Source organism: Fukomys damarensis, unplaced genomic scaffold, assembly GCF_012274545.1.
Source record: "Fukomys damarensis isolate Sample0158 unplaced genomic scaffold, DMR_v1.0_HiC HiC_scaffold_17, whole genome shotgun sequence".
NCBI classification, from domain to species: domain Eukaryota; kingdom Metazoa; phylum Chordata; class Mammalia; order Rodentia; family Bathyergidae; genus Fukomys; species Fukomys damarensis.
The window spans coordinates 48,048,097-48,056,882 of record NW_022900929.1 but is presented as its reverse complement, the minus strand read 5'-3'; positions in this window follow the sequence as shown (position 1 = coordinate 48,056,882).

Below are 8,786 nucleotides of genomic sequence, written 5' to 3'. Positions count from 1 at the left end.
TTCTCTAAATTGAAGCTTCTACTGCAAAAGGAGCCTCCATTTCCTATTGTATCAATCTCAACAAAATATCCTTGCATCAGCTTTCCTTCCTTCCCTGTCTCCTCTGTCTGTTCCCTCACTCCTACTTCCTGGGACCCCCTTCATAAACACTATCTGCATAATCTATGTGCAGGCTTTGCTTTTGGAGAAACCTAAATTTAGATACCTTCTCTGTAGCTGCCAATGGATGATTCCTCTCTTGACTCTGTCCTCAGCTCCTCACACTGATTTCTCTTCCGTCAACCTCACCAGGAAGGTACAAGTTTCCCTGTCCTTTGCCTTCGTCCCTTCCCCCTCCCAGGCCCTGGTTAATACCACTCACTTCAGCTTAGCTCTCGCTACTCTCCCTGCCCAGTTCTCATGTCTTCTCCTGCTGCTGGGGATCCCTTGGGCCTGCAGCACATGACTTCCACTCAGTATGTTCCTGTCCGTACAAAGTCTATTCCCACACGACTTGTGTCCCTTCTGTGTTCCATTTCTCCATTCACAGCACCACCATTCTCTCAACTTCCAAAATAGCAGCTGCAAAGATTCTCCCCGCCTTCCCCCCTAGATCTTTCTATTAATATTTTAGAAAGCTCTCTAGACCGGGTTTCCTCTCTCCACCTCCACTGGTATTAACTCAGTTTGAGTTGTCACCATCTCTCACCCAAGCGGCTCCATCTGTGGTCTCTGGTTCTCCCCGCCTTCAGTCTCCCCGTCCCAGTCAGGCTCCAAGCTCTCTGGATTGATCTTCCTGAATCACAGAATGTGTTGCAGCGTAACTCAAACCCTTTCCAGAGTTTCCAGTATTAAAACAAAGCAGGGCCGGGGATTTAGCTCAGTAGTTCGCCGCCTACCTTGCAAGCTTAAGGACTCAAGTTCGTTCCCGGTACCAAAACTAAATAAATAAATAAAACAAAGCAGAACCCTTTCAGCCTTTGGCAGAGGAACTCCAATGGAGTGTCCTCGGGTGGGATCTCTGCACTCTGCTTCAAGGCTACAGGTGTGGAGGGTGTCCTCTTCCACCCAAGACCTAGCCTAAACTCCATAAATCCCCCCTTGGTACTTCTCTTATCAAAGGTGGGGCCACCTAACATTTTCAAAATGAACTCTTTTAAAAACTAAGGAAAAGGTTTAAAGAAAATTCAGGAAGTATACATACATTAATACACACATACACATAAACATCCATGCATCCAAATGCACACACACCACAAGCAGAAATAGCCGAACCTTTAAAATGAATACATCTATTCATTGAATAAAACATAAGAAGAAAGCATTGTAGACTTGGATTTTTCAAAAAGTTCTTATAAACATTACCAAATGTATGGCTCATAAAAGAAAAATTGACATGTTGGATTTGATGAAAATCAAACTTTGTGGGGAGGATGGGGGTACAAACTCATGACCTTGCACTTGTAGGGCAGGAGTGCTGCCACTGAGCTACATCCTCCACCCAAGGAAGAAAGTATTTTTAAATGATATATCTGAAAGAGGGCTTGTATTTAGAATATGTAAAGAATTCTCAAAAACCAATAACAACTAACAATCCAATAAAATATGCATGGGGGCTTTGGGGGAGGATGGGATAAAATAAAACAAATTTTATTTTTAAAATGGGCAAAATCTTTGAACAGAAAATTTTCTTCACCCAGAAAGATACAGAGATGGCAAATAAGGACATGAAAAGATGTTACCAGTTAGAGAACTTAATATTTAAAAGACTGGAATATAGCAAACGTTGGCAAGAATATGGAAAAATGGGAATTCTTATATATTCCTAGTGATAATATAAAATAGTGCAATACTCTAGAAAACCATCAGGCAATTTCTTAGAAAGTTAAATAAATACCTATCATATGATTGTGCCATTTCACTCCAAGATATTCACCCACAATTAAAAGACTTAGGTAAATATGTATAGAAAGACTTGCACATGAATACTTACAAGGATGTACATGTGACAGTCAAAAATTATTGCCCATGAACAAGGGAACAGGAGAAGAAATTGTGTCATAGTGCATCTGTGTGTTGGAGTACTACTCAGCAACAAAAAAAAGTTACCTATCAGTACACACAACGATGTGCATAAATCTCAGAATAATCACAGTGCATAAAAGAAGTCATGACAGAAACAGAACTCAAGCTACATAGTTCCACTAAAGTGAAAGAGGAAACACAAACCAATCCAATGTGACAGAAAGCAAATTGTGGTTGCCAAGAAAGAAGGAATGACAGAGACAGAGAAGAAGGGTTAAAAAGGGACACAAGGAAACTATGGGAGTGATAAATATGTGGTCATTTTTCATGACTATATACAAATATAAAAACGAGTCAAATCCTACACCTTAAATATGTACAGTTCACTGAGTGTCAACACGACTTCAACAAAACTATTAAACTGTTTAATTTTTTAAAATTAATAATCTTGCCAAGTAAGGTGGCCCACACTTATAATCCCAGCACAGGGGAGGCAAATAGTTTTACTTAATGGAAAGTCCCTCTTCGGGTTGTACCAAAAGGACCTCATCAAAAAAGAAATGTAGCTGAAAAAGCATAGGTCTGGATTTAAAACCTTCATCTTCCACAAGGTCTTTGTATGAATTTAAACTGGTTACTTAACCTCATTACCTCCTTAGTTTCTTTGCCCATAAAGTGGGTCTAGTAATATTTTTGCCTTATTTCTTGCTAAAATTCCAATGACATGACAGATGAGAGTCTTTAGTGCATTTTAGATCCCCATCTGTGAGGTAGATTTGTTTTTATTCTCTCTTTCCAGGCAAATAGGGTCCCTGGTCACAAAGACCTTCAGAGGACAAACAATGAGGAGGAAACAGAGCAGAGGGTGTGTCTTGGATTGTGTTCCTCTAAAAGCAGTGCCTGAGACCTGGATTTAAGACTTCCTAGCTGGTGGTCCCAGGGATCAGGAGGCAGGGAACCAAAACTGTGTCAAGAAAAGATAAGATGACAATGAGAAGGTACACATCGAGCCAGCTACTGATATACAGCTCAGTCCAGCTACAGAACCCTTGCAGAACTGCCAAGAACACCACCTCTCCTCTCTTCTCCCCACACTTCTGTTGTCTGAGGGAGGTACTGGCAAGGCCAAGGGACTGCCCACTACAGCAGCTGCAGCTCAAGTCAGAGACCACCTGTGGCCTGGGGCACAGGGCCCCAGCAGCTGCCACCTCAGACCCAGAGCCCATCTGTGGCTCAGCAGTATGACGTCATTGGCCCTGATGTGCACCTCTGTGTCAGGCAGGCAAATGTCAGGTATTTTTCAGCAGTGACCCTGATCCCTCCTAAGACCACAGGCCACACTGCTCTGCACTAGCACTCTCCGCACAGCCGGGTAGGAGGAATGAGAGAGAGTATCTAAGGGGTGAGTCATTAAAGGAGCCTTAGGAGGAAAGCGTGGGGCTGCAAACTGATCAGAAGGAAGAGCTAGTCCTTTCACTGAGCAGAAGTTAAATTCTCTGTTCTACAAATAAACTGTGACTTAAAAATGTTCCTCAGATTGGAAATGTAAGCATGTGCCTGGAAATACACTGTTTCCTTTTATGCCTTATTTCATTTCGTCCTAATAAAAATCCAACCCAGGTAAGCACTAAAATTAATCACAACTCAGAGAGGTTGCATAAGTTGCTAATGATCAGTCAGACATTGACAGAGCAGAATCCAACTCCAGGCATACCTGGTACCCTTGGCCATACGTCACACTCAACTCTGTTTGTTTTTTTTTTTTTAAAAAAAAGGAAACCCAGCTGGGGAATCCATTTGAAGCAGTGGCCTGCCCCACTGGGATGAGAGGAGCCAAGGACAGCACAGAAATTAAACCTTCGACATTAACTAAACACAGTTAAGCAGAGAGCAGGAATCTACAGTGATAGAAGGGGCATTAGGGGTGCACACATATGTGTGTGGGTGTGGCTGTGTGTGGTCACTTAGCAGTTATAGTGCTCAAAATCCTTTTAGTTCCTCCATGCAATTATAGAATCAAAAGAACTTCCCTTTCCCAGCTCCCCTTGCTTTGAGGGCACAAGCCGGTGACTTAAGTCCTGTCGATGGGACAGTCAGGGACACGACTCCAAAATGTGCTCTCTGTGAGGATGAGAGATGGGGCTCCATTTTCTAGGACAGGAGAACAGAAGTGAACCAGAGACTCATGGTTCTTCGCAAAGCCATCAGTCTCTCAGTTTTCTTATAGAAAAACAAGGAAAAAGAGGCCTTTGACCTGGCTAGAATCCTGCAGGAGAAGAGCAGGAATGGCCTGTCCGCTAGAGAGGTCTCCCTAAAAGAACCTGAAGCAGAAAGAGTACTGAAAGTGCTGGGCAGAGAGTCCCAAATGGAAAGATTGCTCAGAACTTTTCTCTGCTTAACCCTGGGATTTGTTTTATGGCTTTTCCAAGTTCAACAAGCCTAGTCCCCAAAAGTGACAGTTTGCACACCTTACCTTCTTTTTGTTGTTGTTGTTGTTTTGTTCAGGTTTGTTTGTTAAGGTTTGTATGTCTGCATCAGGGCAGAGACAAGGGTTTCCCCCATGAGCTGAAGCAGCCTTGTACCAGTGGAAGCCATCCACATTGCCTCAGTGAAAAAGGGCCCCTTATCATTCCATTTGTTCACATCCAAAGCCCCCTACCGCGAGGCCATCTTACTTCTTCATCTGCAGTAAGTCCCACCTCACAGGTCTGTGGTGGTTTACCTCTAAAATGCTTTGTGGTAATCAAATATGAAAAAGACTGGCATTTATCACTGTTGATGATAATGATGTAAAGTTGCTTGGGAGCAAAACCAAAGCAGAAACAGAAAGCGCAGAGCACTCAGCCACTCGAAGTGCACACTGTGATCTCCACCCTTGGCTCGCAACCTCGGCTCTGATCGGAATCACCTCACCCAGGTTCGAATCTATCAAAGCCTAGTCATCGTCCAGCAACTCCAAGCATCAAACATGAGCAGAGTAGACTTCTGGGATGAGGTACTGGCGGGTAGAAGAAGGAAGTGGCAATATCTGTTTACAATGTCCTTGAAGGAAGAGAAGGCTGATGTGTAGAATTAGAATCATTGCATAGACTGCATGGATTCACTTTAGGACAATTAGAAAATTCAGAAAAAAATCAGAATATAAAATATAAGAAAATATGTGGCAGGGTGAGGCAAGAAATTCACAAGTTCAAGCCCAGCTCAGGAAACTGAGTGACTTATGGAGACTCTGTCTCAAAACTAAAAATTGAAAGGGCCTGGGATGTAGTGCAGCGCAAAGGCTGTGTGTTTGATCCCCAGTACGGGAAAGCCCACCAGCCAGAAATAACTAAATATTTTTCTACTTTCCCACTCAGATGTATTTCTAAAAACATGTACGTACTTATTTCCCCAGTAATATGGAATGTTTATACATAGTTAAATGTTTATTAACATAAAATTTCTCATCTCCCTAATACATGGAATTTTTTTTTTTTTTTGAGGCAGGGTCTTATTATATAGTTCAGGTTAACCTGCAACTCTCAGTGATCCTCCTCCCTCAGCCTCCCAGGCACTAGGATCGCAGGCATGAGCCATCACACCTGGCCTCTAATACAAGACATTTTATCTTTAACAGGTTCTTTTTTGTAAAATACATATGACATAAATTTTACCATTTTAATTATTTTTAAATGTATAGGTCAGTGGTATTAAGTACATCCACATTTCATGTACTTCAACACCATTCACCTCTAGAACACTTTTATCTTCCCAGACTAAAATTCTGAAGCCATAGCCAGGTGTGGTGGCACACGCCTGTAATCCCAGCACTTGGGAGGCTGAGGCAGGAGGATCATTGTGAGTTCAAGGCCAGTCTGGGCTGCATAGTGAGTTGAAGGCCAGTCTGAACTACATACCAAGACCCTGTCTCAAAAATCTAAATAAATAAGTAAATAAATAAAATTCTGTAGTCATTAAACAGTAACTCCCCCATTCCCTCCTTTCAGCCCCAGGAAACCCCCTTCTACTTTCTGTGTCTATGAGTTTGACAATTCTAGGTACCTCATTATCTCCGACTGAATATTTTAAGCATCTGTAACAGTACATTTTCATATCTCAACAAAGCTATTAGAACAGTCATATAAATAAACACACAACTTTGAAACAGAAGAGTGAAATGACAGCAGCTACAAGGAGATGCTGTGTTGAGTGACAGTTTTATTTATTTGGGGGCTTGATTTTGCTATTACTTTCATACAACAAAACCACGGAAAGTTATAGGCTGAGGGAAGGGTACAGAAAACCACAGGAATGTGAGAGGAAGCACATACACTTGTTCTTTAGTGACTGGTTTATTTCACTTAGCATAATCTCTATGGAATAGCATGCTTCAGAATTTGATTAAAGCTGAATAAAATGTTTAAGGCCAAATAATATTTCACTGGATGTGCCTACCACCTTCTGTATATCCACTCATCCACTGGAACACACTTGAGTTGTTTTCACCCTTTGGCTATTATGAATGACACTGCTATCAACGCTGGTGTTCACTGCTTCCAGTTCTTTCAGGCACATACCAGAGTGAAATTGCCATAGAAGATCTGATTCATAGATCTGTTGATCTGACAGTAGAGCTATAAAATAAAAGAGTACATCTAACTTTATTCTTATTTTCATTGTCACTATTATTATTATTGTTATTATTATTATTTGGTGATATGTTCTTGTGTTTGGACCAAAACCTTTGCACTGAGCTACATCACCAGCTACCCCCCACCCTTTAAGACAAGATCTGCCTGGTGTGGTGGCACATGCCTGTAATCCCAGCACTTGGGAGGCTGAGGCAGGAGGATTGCTGTGAGTTCGAGACCAGCCTGGGCTACATGGTGAGTTCCAGGTCAGTCTCAACTACATAGTGAGACCCTGTCTCAAAAAAACAAAAAAGCAAAAAATTTAAAAAAAAACTTTAACTTTGCACTTTATAGGTGGTCCTCACATACAGAGCTATTATGTAAAATGTAGAAACCATGTAATACAAAAACAAGAAAACAACCTTTAGGGATCATTGTTTTTTTTTTTTTTTTTTTTTTTTTTTCCTTTTTAGCGATCCATCCATCTCATTTCTGTGGATCGGATATCATGGCAATTGGTTTTGATTAAACTTATTGGGAAACTAACATTCCTTCTTGCATCTCACCTATGGGATTTAAAAAAAATCTTCTTGGTGTGCACCCATTAGACATTCCTTTAGGAAGAATCTATTGGTAAACTCGGTTTTTTTGTTGTTTGTTTCTTTTGGTTTTTTGAGACAGGGTCTCACTATGTAGTTGAGACTGACCTGGACCTCACTGTGTAGCCCAGCCTGGTTTCCAATCACAGCAATCCTCTGCCTCAGCCTCCCAAATGCTGGGATTACAGGGGTGCTCCACCACCCCTGGCTATAAACTCAGTTTTCATTTCTTTTCAAATGTCTTTGTTTTTCTTGAAAAACATAATTTTGCTGGGCATGTAATCCCATGTTAGCAAATTATTCTTGGGTTATTGAGCATTCCAGTGTGTTCTGAGCATTGTGAATGTTCTGATCATTCCAATGTATTCTGGTGCCCACTGCAGCTGTTGAGAAATGCAACCAGTTCAATGGCCAGATGGCAGGCACGGCTCAGTGCCATTCCTTTGTAAATGAGCCGTGCTGTCTCCAGCCTTGGCCATTCTTTGTCTTCATTGCTCTGACGTTTCATGAGATGTACCTAGATGTGAAATAGGTGTACATTCTTCTTGCTATATTGGAGGATTTTTATTTTTCACCAATTCTTGAAATTTGTCAGCCACTTTCTCTTTCAATGTTACAGTTGATCTCATGTTTTCTCTTCTTTTATTTTTTTAATGTGGTTTTTATACTACTGAGTTTGACTTTATACTACCGAGTATGAGGTTTTTTTTGGTACTGGGGATTGAACTCGGGTCCTTGGGCTTTTGAGGCAGGTGGCGGAACCACTGAGCTAAATCCCTAGCCCCTTCTCTTCTTTTCTTGTGGGATTCCAACTTTATATATTTTAGAGCTCCTTGTTCCTTGTCTAAACTTTTCTATATGTTTGTCTCTCTTTAATACACTATGGAGAGCTTTTTCAGACCCATCTTTCAGTATACCAACTTTTTCTTTAGCTGTATCTTTTGATGAACCAAGTACTAAAAATTTAGTTTCAGTGGTTATATCCTTTTTTAATTTCCAGATGTTATACTATTTTCCTACATTTACCTTGGCATATTTATAACCTCTTGTTCCTTGTTTATTTTTTATTCCATCTTTTACTTATTTAAGCATTTCACAATAGCTTCTTTAACTTATCCAATCCTTCCAAACTCTTAAGTTCTTAAAACTTTAAACATGTTATTATTTCTGCTAATTCTCTCTCATGGTGATTTGAAACCTTGTCTATTTAGTAATTTTTTGTGAGTATAAATTTTAGGGCCAGGATTTAGCTCAGTGGTGCCACTACCTGCCTTGCAAGTGCAAAGTCCTGAGTCGATCCCTGGTACAAAAAAAAAAAAAATCATAAGTGTTACTGAATTTAATCCAGTAGGCTGCATTGAGGGTGTTTCCTTCCAAGGAGGGTTTGATTTGCTTCTACCGAGGCCACTTCTACAGGGAATATTAATGTAGGACCATTGAAATTTTTTCTGTTTCTTATTTTGTTCAAAGAGAAAGTAAAAATCCCAACCATGTATCCATGAGAGCAGGACTTACATGGAAACTGTTTTTACTAATTTTGACATCTGGTGCTACCACTATACATTTCCTCTGC